Source organism: Bombina bombina, chromosome 7 (assembly GCF_027579735.1).
Source record: "Bombina bombina isolate aBomBom1 chromosome 7, aBomBom1.pri, whole genome shotgun sequence".
NCBI classification, from domain to species: Eukaryota; Metazoa; Chordata; class Amphibia; order Anura; family Bombinatoridae; genus Bombina; species Bombina bombina.
This window is the reverse complement of record NC_069505.1, coordinates 606,550,392-606,562,045: the sequence shown is the minus strand read 5'-3', so window position 1 is coordinate 606,562,045 and position 11,654 is coordinate 606,550,392. Positions and strand designations below refer to the sequence as shown.

General features: G+C 42.9%; 1 protein-coding gene across 1 annotated transcript in view; it reads left to right on the top strand.

Moving 5' to 3' along the window:
• Positions 1-1,371: 1,371 nt before the first annotated feature.
• LOC128635613 (uncharacterized) overlaps positions 1,372-11,654 on the top strand; it is a 138,901-nt gene continuing 128,618 nt past the window's right edge. The window contains exon 1 of the mRNA XM_053688678.1: positions 1,372-1,760. The gene's annotated coding sequence lies outside the window, so the exon portion shown is untranslated. The remainder of the gene's footprint in view (positions 1,761-11,654) is intronic.

Genomic DNA, 11,654 nt, shown 5'->3' with positions numbered 1-11,654 from the left:
CTGTTTCTCAGACACCAAGTTCTTTCGAAGCAAGGTCATGGTAGCACCAGTATCCCGTAGACCACTGACCTCCTTCCCATTCACTTTAACCAGTTGCCGGTTATTCCGGTGGGCAGCTTGCACGGGGTCTGCCTCATGTAGGATGCCCCAGCATTCTTGCGCCTCTGAGGGTTACGTGGGATTCTGCCGGCGGGTCTTCTCCAGGACTGTGCTTGGTTCGCTGCGTTTAGGGGACACTCTGGTCTTTTGTGCCCTAGTTGCTTACATCTAAAGCACCGAATAGGTTGTGAGTAGCCCCGCGAATTGAACCGGGCTCTCTGAGGGTAGTTCTTGGCCCGAGACAGTGTGGTATAGCGGTGCGCTGGGGGTTGGTAACTGGCAGGTGCTGGGGTGACTGGGGGTCTGTACTCCACTCTGGCAGGGGGCTTAGTGGTAGCAGTGTCCAGTTTGCGGGCATCCGTATACTCATCTGCCAAGCGAGCCGCTTCATGCAGGGTGGAGGGTTTACGGTCCCGAACCCACTCTCGAACTCCTGCGGGTAACTTGTCGAAGCAATGTTCCAACAGGAATAGCTGCAGCACCTCTTCCCCAGATACGGCTTGGCACCCCGCTATCCAGTGAGCTGCTGTGCGGTGCACCTTACATGCCCACTCAAGGTAGGAATCACCAGCCAATTTAACAGTGTCTCTGAACCGCCTCCGGTATGCCTCCGGTGTAACCGCATACCTGGAGAGCAGAGCCTCTTTTACAGTATTATAATCCCCGACTTCCTCATCTGGAATGGCCCGAAAAGCCTCACTGGCCCGGCCGGATAATTTTCCGGATAATATCGTGACCCAGTCCTCTGCGGGTACCTTGTGTAGTGCACATTGCCTCTCAAAATCCGCAAGGTACCCATTGTGGAGTTATAAAATCATGATTAGAATAAATTATAAAATCATGATTAGAAAATATACAATTTCAAAGAAGAATTACACATTAAATATGTTATTCATAGATAAAACATTTAGATATAAATTAAGATATAGAATATGGAAGAGTTATAAATTAAATTAATTTAGGATTAGTCAGTTTAGTTAGTAATGGGTTAAATAGTGTTTTAAAGACAATGTATTTTAAACTGTGACATTTACATTCAGTTGCTGTTGTCAATCAAAACACCTATACTGCTAGCTAGACACATAGTATTATTAACACTCTAATGCACTGCGCATGAACAAGTTAAAATAGTATTTTCTATATGTCAGCCAAAATTATAAGTCTTTTTAAGGAAGTTAAAATATACAAAGATAGCATTTTCATTTATGGTATGCTTTGATTTAATTGGCTTAAAATGTGTATATAAGCTTTGCCTTTGTATAAGACTATTGTTATCTTCTGCCTTAAGATCTCGAGGTATGTAATTAATCTTGCTGTGATTAATAAATAGTTTATGTCAACTAATATTTGATAAATATGAGTATTAATTTAATCTGTTAGATAACCCAGATTAAATATTTGTCTATAGTTAGGGTTTTGTCTAACGAAGGCATATAAAGTCATATAAGAATAATTCTTACAAGCATCTAATTTTTATCTTCTTTTGCGAGAATCATACATATACATCTGTTGCTAAACACTCATTTAGTGACAGCCCTTAGACTAGAGAGGTATATATAGGACACATTGGGGGCATCGTCCTGTTGAAATTCGAAACCCTTGGACCATAGTGCATTCTTAAGCTGGACTTTGAACACTGTGTGTGTGTCTATTGATGCTGAGTAAGTACTTATTCTTTTTTATCAAATAGAGTTAAATTATGGCTGTGCACACCATGAATTTTGACTTAATTGACATAAATTAGAGATCCACCCTGTATTGTATAATCTCCCTTATGTGTTTCAGGATTGTGTAATTGCTAACATTGTGGTTAAAAAGGATAAAATGTTAGAAGGACTATTAGGAACCTTATTGAAATCCTTAAGTTTAAATGAGCAGTTACATATTAATTATAATTTGCAGGCATCTCTTTTAGATTCCTTAGAGATACAGTTAGAAGACAGTAGGAAATATAGTATGTTATCTGCACATACATGTGGTCTTCTGAATGATAAACTTTCTACATTAGAAAATACTAATACTTTGTTTAAAGAAGTTGTTGAATCTTTGCAAAATTTGCAACAAACCTCTGCAAATGTTAAATTCTCTGATAGTACATATGGCAGTGGTATTTTTATGTATTGTACTAAACAAAATTGTTTTATTCAAATTGGTACTTTAAATACTGACCTTCCCCATAGTCTGAAACAGAATGAGAATGTGTTTTTACACAATTCAGATGCATGTGTTACACCATCTGCTCCTCCCTTGTATAAAAACACATATTCAGACTTTCAAAGTTCTGAGGCTATTCCAGTATTTCCTCTATCACGCCCTCCTGTTTTATTAGAAAATGAGGTAATCTCAGCTGAAAAGTTACAATCTCTACTGGCCCATTATGATAAAATATCTAAAGATTTTGATGATATGGAGATTGCTTTGCATAAGGCAAAAGGGTCAGAAATTAATGCTAAATCAGACTTAGATAGTAAATTAAATTATTTATCTCAAGGACTATCTTTTGTTAAATCTGTAAATGAAAACTATAAAACTGAGTTTTCTAACCTAAGAAATGTTTCTAATGCTGAAATAGGAAATACTGACAGATTTGTAAAGGAACAGCTGCTCTTAGTTCCCTTTTCACAGTTGATTGATAGATGCTGTAAAAAGCAGTTTGGAGTGACATAGGGTTTTAAGTTACAAAATGAATCTTTTACATGGATTCTCTTCCTAAATGATTTTTTGTAGTCTATTTCAGGAACAACAAAGTGATTTTAACATCTTTTTTCTTAAGACTACAAGTGGTTTGTATATATGTAAATAAGCATGCTATGCAATATAAGGTGTGTGAAAACTAAGACAGCATGAATACTGAGAAACAACATATAGTTTCTTTTGAAAAAAAAATAAAAAAAAATGGTTTATTATTCAGGTATACATATATATAATACTTGTGAATCCTTAGTCTGTTCAAAATTCTGCCTTTAACTGTGATAGGATTTGAACAACTATACTGTGAATGACACTGCTATAAAAGGATTAAAAGAACCAGTTTTGGAACAGTTTGTTATTTGTTTGAACAATTCCTACACTCTAAGACTAACACTCATTTAGTGACAGCCCTTAGACTAGAGAGGTATATATACGACACCCATCAATCTCTCCTTCTGTTTCCAGGAAGTTTTTAAAAGCTGCAAAATTTACTTTTCCCTTTTCCACTGGGGTTGCTGTGACTTGGGCTGCTGCAGCGCCGCTTTGGCGAAGTAGGTTGGTCTCCACAGCTGCTATGACCCGGTCGATAATTTCGGCAGATGGGTTGGGGCCATAATATGCCAGTCTTATTTTAACCGCCCGATCAAAGCTTGCTTCTTCAGGGGTTCTGTCTGATATGCTGGGCCCATTGGTTCCTTCTGTCCCTGGTACTCTTTCCATCTTAGTCAGTATTGTAATAATCCCCCTCTTCCTGAGGTTACTGGCTTGTGTAGTTGCTCTTCTGGGCGATAAGGATTCTCCCGTCGCTTGCCACCAATGTTACGGTACCAACAGTGTACCAAGGGTTAACCCCAGATGAACAATGTCCTGCATAGACAATCAGCAATTCACAAACCAGCCAGTTTTCAGGTTTAAACAGAATGACATTTATTAAAGGCTAGATGCCTAGTATTTATACAGGTTTGACCCCAGATGGGGGGGTTGGAAGACTCTTGTACATTTAGATAAAAAGGGGAAGACGCCCTTTTATGAAACAGTAGAATTACATTACTTAAATACTTTACTTAGGCAGATAACAACTTAAACACATTTGGCTTGTCTTATCACCTAGCGTCTGCTCTCTGAGGGTGATTAAACAATGGCCTGTTTATTACTTAAATGTAATTATAGCACACAATAGCTGAGGCCAGAAAACCTGTCTTTAGAAATTAGATTCTTAAAGCTAAACACAGTTAACTCTTTCAGTCCTGACAGAAGGGTCTGTCACACTGCTGTATACTGACTCCTGCTCTGTGATATCACACACACTGCTGTATACTGATTCCTGCTCTGTGATATCACACACACTGCTGTATACTGACTCCTGCTCTGTGATATCACACACACTGCTGTATACTGACTCCTGCTCTGTGATATCACACACTGCTGTATACTGACTCCTGCTCTGTGATATCACACACAGCTGCTGTATACTGACTCCTGCTCTGTGATATCACACACACTGCTGTATACTGACTCCTGCTCTGTGATATCACACACAGCTGCTGTATACTGACTCCTGCTCTGTGATATCACACACACTGCTATATACTGACTCCTGCTCTGTGATATCACACACACTGCTGTATACTGACTCCTGCTCTGTGATATCACACACACTGCTGTATACTGACTCCTGCTCTGTGATATCACACACACACTGCTGTATACTGACTCCTGCTGTGTTATATCACATACACTGCTGTATACTGACTCCTGCTCTGTGATATCACACACACTGCTGTATACTGACTCCTGCTCTGTGATATCACACACACTGCTGTATACTGACTCCTGCTCTGTGATATCACACACACTGCTGTATACTGACTCCTGCTCTGTGATATCACACACACTGCTGTATACTGACTCCTGCTCTGTGATATCACACACACTGCTGTATACTGACTCCTGCTCTGTGATATCACACACTGCTGTATACTGACTCCTGCTCTGTGATATCACACACACTGCTGTATACTGACTCCTGCTCTGTGATATCACACACACTGCTGTATACTGACTCCTGCTCTGTGATATCACACACACTGCTGTATACTGACTCCTGCTCTGTGATATCACACACACTGCTGTATACTGACTCCTGCTCTGTGATATCACACACTGCTGTATACTGACTCCTGCTCTGTGATATCACACACACTGCTGTATACTGACTCCTGCTCTGTGATATCACACACACTGCTGTATACTGACTCCTGCTCTGTGATATCACACACACTGCTGTATATTGACTCCTGCTCTGTGATATCACACACTGCTGTATACTGACTCCTGCTCTGTGATATCACACACACTGCTGTATACTGACTCCTGCTCTGTGATATCACAAACACTGCTGTATACTGATTCCTGCTCTGTGATATCACACACACTGCTGTATACTGACTCCTGCTCTGTGATATCACACACTGCTGTATACTGACTACTGCTCTGTGATATCACACACACTGCTGTATACTGACTCCTGCTCTGTGATATCACACACACTGCTGTATACTGACTCCTGCTCTGTGATATCACACACACTGCTGTATACTGAATCCTGCTCTGTGATATCACACACACTGCTGTATACTGATTCCTGCTCTGTGATATCACACACACTGCTGTATACTGATTCCTGCTCTGTAATATCACACACACTGCTGTATACTGACTCCTGCTCTGTGATATCACACACACTACTGTATACTGACTCCTGCTCAGTGATATCACACACACTGCTGTATACTGACTCCTGCTGTGTTATATCACACACACTGCTGTATACTGACTCCTGCTCTGTGATATCACAAACTGCTGTATACTGATTCCTGCTCTGTGATATCACACACACTGCTGTATACTGACTCCTGCTCTGTGATATCACACACACTGCTGTATACTGATTCCTGCTCTGTGATATCACACACACTGCTGTATACTGACTCCTGCTCTGTGATATCACACACACTGCTGTATACTGATTCCTGCTCTGTGATATCACACACACTGCTGTATACTGACTACTGCTCTGTGATATCACACACACTGCTGTATACTGACCCCTGCTCTGTGATATCACACACAATGCTGTATACTGACCCCTGCTCTGTGATATCACACACACTGCTGTATACTGACTCCTGCTCTGTGATATCACACACACTGCTGTATACTGACTCCTGCTCTGTGATATCACACACAATGCTGTATACTGACTCCTGCTCTGTGATATCACACACAATGCTGTATACTGACTCCTGCTCTGTGATATCACACACACTGCTGTATACTGACTCCTGCTCTGTGATATCACACACAATGCTGTATACTGACTCCTGCTCTGTGATATCACACACACTGCTGTATACTGGCTCCTGCTCTGTGATATCACACACACTGCTGTATACTGACTCCTGCTGTGTGATATCACACACACTGCTGTATACTGACTCCTGCTCTGTGATATCACACACACTGCTGTATACTGACTCCTGCTCTGTGATATCACACACACTGCTGTATACTGACTCCTGCTCTGTGATATCCAGACACTGCTGTATACTGACTCTGCTCTGTGATATCACACACACTGCTGTATACTGACTCCTGCTCTGTGATATCACACACACTGCTGTATACTGACTCCTGCTCTGTGATATCACACACACTGCTGTATACTGACTCCTGCTCTGTGATATCACACACACTGCTGTATACTGACTCCTGCTCTGTGATATCACACACACTGCTGTATACTGACTCCTGCTCTGTGATATCACACACACTGCTGTATACTGACTCCTGCTCTGTGATATCACACACACTGCTGTATACTGACTCCTGCTCTGTGATATCACACACACTGCTGTATACTGACTCCTGCTCTGTGATATCACACACTGCTGTATACTGACTCCTGCTCTGTGATATCACACACACTGCTGTATACTGACTCCTGCTCTGTGATATCACACACACTGCTGTATACTGACTCCTGCTCTGTGATATCACACACACTGCTGTATACTGACTCCTGCTCTGTGATATCACACACACTGCTGTATACTGACTCCTGCTCTGTGATATCACACACACTGCTGTATACTGACTCCTGCTCTGTGATATCACACACACTGCTGTATACTGACTCCTGCTCTGTGATATCACACACACTGCTGTATACTGATTCCTGCTCTGTGATATCACACACACTGCTGTATACTGACTCCTGCTCTGTGATATCACACACACTGCTGTATACTGATTCCTGCTCTGTGATATCACACACACTGCTGTATACTGACTACTGCTCTGTGATATCACACACACTGCTGTATACTGACCCCTGCTCTGTGATATCACACACAATGCTGTATACTGACCCCTGCTCTGTGATATCACACACACTGCTGTATACTGACTCCTGCTCTGTGATATCACACACACTGCTGTATACTGACTCCTGCTCTGTGATATCACACACACTGCTGTATACTGACTCCTGCTCTGTGATATCACACACAATGATGTATACTGACTCCTGCTCTGTGATATCACACACACTGCTGTATACTGACTCCTGCTCTGTGATATCACACACAATGCTGTATACTGACTTCTGCTCTGTGATATCACACACACTGCTGTATACTGGCTCCTGCTCTGTGATATCACACACACTGCTGTATACTGACTCCTGCTGTGTGATATCACACACACTGCTGTATACTGACTCCTGCTCTGTGATATCACACACACTGCTGTATACTGACTCCTGCTCTGTGATATCACACACACTGCTGTATACTGACTCCTGCTCTGTGATATCACACACACTGCTGTATACTGACTCCTGCTCTGTGATATCACACACACTGCTGTATACTGACTCCTGCTCTGTGATATCACACACCTGCTGTATACTGACTCCTGCTCTGTGATATCACACACACTGCTGTATACTGACTCCTGCTCTGTGATATCACACACTGCTGTATACTGACTCCTGCTCTGTGATATCACACACTGCTGTATACTGACTCCTGCTCTGTGATATCACACACACTGCTGTATACTGACTCCTGCTCTGTGATATCACACACACTGCTGTATACTGACTTCTGCTCTGTGATATCACACACACTGCTGTATACTGACTCCTGCTCTGTGATATCACACACACTGCTGTATACTGACTCCTGCTCTGTGATATCACACACACTGCTGTATACTGACTCCTGCTCTGTGATATCACACACACTGCTGTATACTGACTCCTGCTCTGTGATATCACACACACTGCTGTATACTGACTCCTGCTCTGTGATATCACACACACTGCTGTATACTGACTCCTGCTCTGTGATATCACACACACTGCTGTATACTGACTCCTGCTCTGTGATATCACACACACTGCTGTATACTGACTCCTGCTCTGTGATATCACACACACTGCTGTATACTGACTCCTGCTCTGTGATATCACACACACTGCTGTATACTGACTCCTGCTCTGTGATATCACACACACTGCTGTATACTGACTCCTGCTCTGTGATATCACACACACTGCTGTATACTGACTCCTGCTCTGTGATATCACACACACTGCTGTATACTGACTCCTGCTCTGTGATATCACACACACTGCTGTATACTGACTCCTGCTCTGTGATATCACACACACTGCTGTATACTGACTCCTGCTCTGTGATATCACACACACTGCTGTATACTGACTCCTGCTCTGTGATATCACACACACTGCTGTATACTGACTCCTGCTCTGTGATATCACACACTGCTGTATACTGACTCCTGCTCTGTGATATCACACACACTGCTGTATACTGACTCCTGCTCTGTGATATCACACACACTGCTGTATACTGACTCCTGCTCTGTGATATCACACACACTGCTGTATACTGACTCCTGCTCTGTGATATCACACACACTGCTGTATACTGACTCCTGCTCTGTGATATCACACACACTGCTGTATACTGACTCCTGCTCTGTGATATCACACACACTGCTGTATACTGACTCCTGCTCTGTGATATCACACACACTGCTGTATACTGACTCCTGCTCTGTGATATCACACACACTGCTGTATACTGACTCCTGCTCTGTGATATCACACACACTGCTGTATACTGACTCCTGCTCTGTGATATCACACACACTGCTGTATACTGACTCCTGCTCTGTGATATCACACACACTGCTGTATACTGACTCCTGCTCTGTGATATCACACACACTGCTGTATACTGACTCCTGCTCTGTGATATCACACACACTGCTGTATACTGACTCCTGCTCTGTGATATCACACACACTGCTGTATACTGACTCCTGCTCTGTGATATCACACACACTGCTGTATACTGACTCCTGCTCTGTGATATCACACACACTGCTGTATACTGACTCCTGCTCTGTGATATCACACACACTGCTGTATACTGACTCCTGCTCTGTGATATCACACACACTGCTGTATACTGACTCCTGCTCTGTGATATCACACACACTGCTGTATACTGACTCCTGCTCTGTGATATCACACACACTGCTGTATACTGACTCCTGCTCTGTGATATCACACACACTGCTGTATACTGACTCCTGCTCTGTGATATCACACACACTGCTGTATACTGACTCCTGCTCTGTGATATCACACACACTGCTGTATACTGACTCCTGCTCTGTGATATCACACACACTGCTGTATACTGACTCCTGCTCTGTGATATCACACACACTGCTGTATACTGACTCCTGCTCTGTGATATCACACACACTGCTGTATACTGACTCCTGCTCTGTGATATCACACACACTGCTGTATACTGACTCCTGCTCTGTGATATCACACACACTGCTGTATACTGACTCCTGCTCTGTGATATCACACACACTGCTGTATACTGACTCCTGCTCTGTGATATCACACACACTGCTGTATACTGACTCCTGCTCTGTGATATCACACACACTGCTGTATACTGACTCCTGCTCTGTGATATCACACACACTGCTGGGATACTGATTCCTGCTCTGTGATATCACACACACTGCTGTATACTGACTCCTGCTCTGTGATATCACACACACTGCTGAAAACTGACTCCTGCTCTGTGATATCACACACACTGCTGTATACTGACTCCTGCTCTGTGATATCACACACACTGCTGTATACTGACTCCTGCTCTGTGATATCACACACTGCTGTATACTGATTCCTGCTCTGTGATATCACACACACTGCTGTATACTGACTCCTGCTCTGTGATATCACACACTGCTGTATACTGACTCCTGCTCTGTGATATCACACACACTGCTGTATACTGACTCCTGCTCTGTGATATCACACACGTCACTGCACTGCTGTATACTGAACTCCTGCTCTGTGATATCACACACACTGCTGTATACTGACTCCTGCTCTGTGATATCACACACACTGCTGTATACTGACTCCCTGCTCTGTGATATATCACTCACACTGCTGTATACTGACTCCTGCTCTGTGATATCACACACATGCTGTATACTGACCTCCTGCTCTGTGATATCACACACACTGCTGTATACTGACCTCCTGCTCTGTGATATCACACACACTGCTGTATACTGACTCCTGCTCTGTGATATCACACACACTGCTGTATACTGACTCCTGCTCTGTGATATCACACACACCTGCTGTTTACTGACTCCTGCTCTGTGATATCACACACACTGCTGTATACTGACTCCTGCTCTGTTATATCACACACACTGCTGTATACTGACTCCTGCTCTGTGATATCACACACACTGCTGTATACTGACTCCTGCTCTGTGATATCACACACACTGCTGTATACTGACTCCTGCTCTGTGATATCACACACTGCTGTATACTGACTCCTGCTCTGTGATATCACACACACTGCTGTATACTGACTCCTGCTCTGTGATATCACACACACTGCTGTATACTGACTCCTGCTCTGTGATCTCACACACACTGCTGTATACTGACTCCTGCTCTGTGATATCACACACACTGCTGTATACTGACTCCTGCTCTGTGATATCACACACTGCTGTATACTGACTCCTGCTCTGTGATATCACACACACTGCTGTATACTGACTCCTGCTCTGTGATATCACACACACTGCTGTATACTGACTCCTGCTCTGTGATATCACACACACTGCTGTATACTGACTCCTGCTCTGTGATATCACACACACTGCTGTATACTGACTCCTGCTCTGTGATATCACACACACTGCTGTATACTGACTCCTGCTCTGTGATATCACACACACTGCTGTATACTGACTCCTGCTCTGTGATATCACACACACTGCTGTATACTGACTCCTGCTCTGTGATATCACACACACTGCGTATACTGACTCCTGCTCTGTGATATCACACACTGCTGTATACTGACTCCTGCTCTGTGATATCACACACACTGCTGTATACTGACTCCTGCTCTGTGATGTGACAGACCCTTCTGTCAGGACTGAAAGAGTTAACAGTGTTTAGCTTTAAGAATCTAATTTCTAAAGACAGGTTTTCTGGCCTCAGCTATTGTGTGCTATAATTACATTTAAGTAATAAACAGGCCATTGTTTAATCACCCTCAGAGAGCAGACACTAGTTGATAAGACAAGCCAAATGTGTTTAAGTTGTTATCTGCCTAAGTAAAGTATTTAAGTAATGTAATTCTACTGTTTCATAAAAGGGCGTCTTCCCCTTTTTATCAAAATGTACAAGAGTCTTCCAACCC